This window comes from Triticum dicoccoides, chromosome 2A (genome assembly GCF_002162155.2).
Source record: "Triticum dicoccoides isolate Atlit2015 ecotype Zavitan chromosome 2A, WEW_v2.0, whole genome shotgun sequence".
Lineage (NCBI taxonomy): Eukaryota > Viridiplantae > Streptophyta > Magnoliopsida > Poales > Poaceae > Triticum > Triticum dicoccoides.
In genome coordinates this window covers 286,593,817-286,597,828 of record NC_041382.1, presented here as the reverse complement: position 1 = coordinate 286,597,828, position 4,012 = coordinate 286,593,817, and positions in this window count along the sequence as shown.

The window sequence follows — 4,012 nt, the reverse complement described above, 5'->3', positions numbered from 1 at the left end:
TAAGCCCGCAACAACCTTATTCTTTTGTTGTTTAATTTTCAACAACTCCATTCAATCCTTTTTTTCTAAAGATGCTTTCAAATTCATTGGTGGTAGAAGTTATCATTTTCTTCTACTTTCTTTCTTCCTAACGATCTAGCTTCTATTCTTTCGTTCCGGAGGCATTGTGATGTTGCAATCTTCGATCCATCATCCCATTTTTGTCAAAGATCATGTTCTTTCCTTTGCTTATCCATTCAACCGGAGTGTCATGTCCTCCATTCAAGTTCTCTCATCTTATCAAGTTTTGCCTCCCTTCTCAACCGGAGTGCTGTCTGAAATCTTTCTTACCCCTTGTGCCATTCTTTCAATAGTTCCGGATGCAGTGTGTTGTTGATTTGATCAAGTATCCTCTCATCTTGTCAAGTTCATGTTCAACTCCTTCCATTTACAGTCGGAGTGCTGTCCAAATTATATCATTCTTATTCCTTCTCTATCTTGTTTTAACCGGAGTGGTTTCAATATATATCTTGTCACTTAACCTCTTGGTTCTCGTCGTATTCCATGTTCCTCTTATTTAACGAAGTCTTCGCAATCTGGTTTATCTCCATTGTATTCTTCTTTCAATTTGTTCAACCTCTCAAGGTTCATGGTTTCACTCGTTTGTCGAAGAAGCAACTTTGTTTTACCTCTTCCTTTTCCATTTCTCTCTGGTGCCATCCCTAGGATCTCAGGTCGAGATCCTCTGTTAGTGTGGGAGAGTTGTGACGCCCCATGACCGACACTCCAGATGCCTTCCATGGATTCCAAGTTTAGTCGTGTGACTTATTTGTTCGTGTTATTTTATTTTGCATTGCATCATGTCGTCATGTATCATATCATTAATTTTTGCAACTCAAATAAATTAATTGCATAGATCTTTCGATCTATTTAAATCGAGGGAATTCACATGGTGTTTTTCTCTTTATAACATATACTCCCAATAGTATTAGGGAGCTATATTAAAATAGTCCATTAACTTGGAATCATCTATAGCACATTTGCACCGTTCTTCAATTTTCTTATATCCAACTCAACTTTTTTTCTTCCTTTGGGGCCTTTAGTAAAAAATGAGTTGCAATTTTACTTTATCCATGGATGTTCGAAATCTGCCCATAAATCACATCTAGTGTGTAGGGTCAACTCCTATAATTTCAACCCATTTGGAGTTCATTTGAATGGGTTTTGAAATTCAAACATGTCGAGTTAAATTCAACATGTTTGGATTTTACTTCCTCTAAAAACCTTGGGCCATTTTTGTTTAATGCCTTACATTGTTGTGAGTCCATGAAAATTGACCCATGCCCATATTCTCTCTCTAACCTTTTCTTTTCGCTCCTTTTCTTCTTGCAAGTTTTCTGAAATATTGAAGGAATGGTGAGTAGGCCCCTGGCCATTTGCCTCCCCACTAGGCCGGCCTCTAAGGCCCAGCCACTCTATAACCCTAGCTAGTCCCTCGATCCACCCTCTCCCTCTCGATCCCTTGCAGCGCCGCCACACCCATCTTCCCGATCCCCTCGCACATCTTCCTCTCGATCCCCTCATCCACCACTCATCAGCGCCGCCCCCGGCCTCGCCCGACCTCCTTCCCCCCTCGACCACGCCTTCCAGCCGCTGCCTCACCTCGTTCCTCCTCTGGCCGACCTCCTGTCGCGGCCTCTTCTTGCGGCCATGGCGCCCCGTCGGTCGGCGAGCCGCCGCTACCGCCCCTTCCATCGCAGTCGCCGCCTACCACCGCAAATTAGGCCACCGCCTGGATCCATCTCGCTGCCTCTTCTTCCTTTTTGTCTACGATCGAAGCCCCCTTTCTCTGTTGTTCTTTAGGGGCATGGAGCCATGGACGCCACCTGCTCACCTTGCCCTCCACGTGCGTGTGCACCGACACCCAACCGCTGACCTCCTCTGCTCCTCCCGTTGCAGAGCGCACCACCACCACGAGTCTTCCTCCTACCGCGTTCGGGCCCCCATGGCCATCAACTCAAGCCACCACAGCCTCGAGTGCTCTTGAATTCCTGTTGGGGTGTTGTCTGTGTCAAAACCGGCGGATCTCGGGTAGGGGGTCCTGAACTGTGCGTCTAGGCGGATGGTAACAGGAGACAAGGGACACGATGTTTTTACCCAGGTTCGGGCCCTCTCGATGGAGGTAAAACCCTATGCCTGCTTGATTAATATTGATGATATGGGTAGTACAAGAGTAGATCTACCACGAGATCAAGGAGGCTAAACCCTAGAAGGTAGCCTATGGTATGATTGTTGTATGATGAAGTTGTCCTACGGATTAGAACCCTCCGGTTTATATAGACACCGGATAGGGTTAGGGTTACACAGAGTCGGTTACAATGGTAGGAGATCTTGAATATCCGCATCGCCAAGCTTGCCTTCCACGCCAAGGAAAGTCCCATCCGGACATGGGACGAAGTCTTCAATCTTGTATCTTCATAGTCCTGGAGTCCGGCTGAAGGTATAGTCCGGCTACCCGAACACCCCCTAATCCAGGACTCCCTCAGTAGCCCCTGAACCAGGCTTCAATGACGACGAGTACGGCGCGCAGATTGTCTTCGGCATTGCAAGGCGGGTTCCTCCTCCAAGTCCTTCAAGAAGATTTTAAACACCAAGGATAGTGTCCGGCTCTGCAAAATAAGTTTCCACATATTGCCATAGAGAGAATAATATCAACACAAATCTAATCTGCTGACGTATTCCGCAGCGTGACGTCACACTACGGCCAAGTCCTTTACTCGAATCGTTTTTACTTTTCCACCTCAGCACGTTTAGCGAGGCGGTTTCCTTGGCACGTCTTGTCAAAGCAGAGATCGTGTCCCCCCTTTTACGGGATTCTCATCAATACGGACGTGGGTAACCCAATCGTGCCCGTTAGCATGTCTTCTCGATTAAAGGCGAGTCCCAAACGGTTACGGGGAGGGATCCTAGTATTCAACCTCTTATAAAGAGACCAGGGCCTTACTCCTTTTCCCCAATCTCAAAACAAGTTCGCCCGTCGCCTCGAGTTCCAACACCCTAGGCTCCAGATTCCAGGCGCTTCGGACCTTCGACAATGTCCGGTTCCGACCTTCAAGGCCGTTGGATGCCCTCCTCCGTCACGGAGGAGGACGTGCTAAAGTTGAGAGAGGCTAAGTTCTTGACCGCCGAAATTTCGCATAGGTTGCCTGCTCAAAGGCAGGCTATTCCCAGTCCCCAGCCTGGTGAGAGTGTAGTGTTCATGTCTCACTTCCTTCGGGGGTTAGGCTTCCCGATGGATCCCTTCGTGAGGGGGTTGCTGTTTTATTACGGGCTGGAATTTCATGACTTAGCTCCGGAGTCCATCCTCCACATTTCCTCATTCATCGTTGTGTGCGAAGCGTTCCTCCGTGTTACTCCTCACTTCGGATTATGGCTCAAGACTTTTGGAGTGGAGCCGAAGATGATCGAGGGACGGCACGCAGAGTGCAGAGGCGCTGTCATAAGTAAGAATTCTGATGCTCCATGGCCCGAGGGCTCCTTTCAAGAGGAGCTCGGCTTGTGGCAACAAGAGTGGTTCTATATCACCGCTCCCAGGAGCGCCAAGTGGGTGGAGCCTCCTGCCTTTCGCTAGGGTCCCCCATCACGGCTAGCGTCATGGGTCAACAAAGGATTAGATTGGGGGTTATCCAAAGACGTGCCCTTGTTGCAGGGCCGCATCAGGGATCTCTTAGAAAGAGACCTCAACCTGGTCAAGGTGACACAGGTCATGCCGATTCCATGAACACTGCCCGGCAAACGTCGCTCCCTTCGTCTGTGGGAGTTTAATCCTGAGGGACCACGAGCTCTCCAGCATTTTATGGGCGCAACGCTCGTGGAGATGTATAAAATGTTCTTCGGATCACAAGCAATGTGTCCGGATTTGACCAAGGACGTAGGTTTAAGCTGCAATCACCCGGATACTCAAGTAAGTAACCTTGTGCCTGGACTCTCTATCCGTAAAATTGTCATAAATTCGCCCCTAAAACAGTTGTCC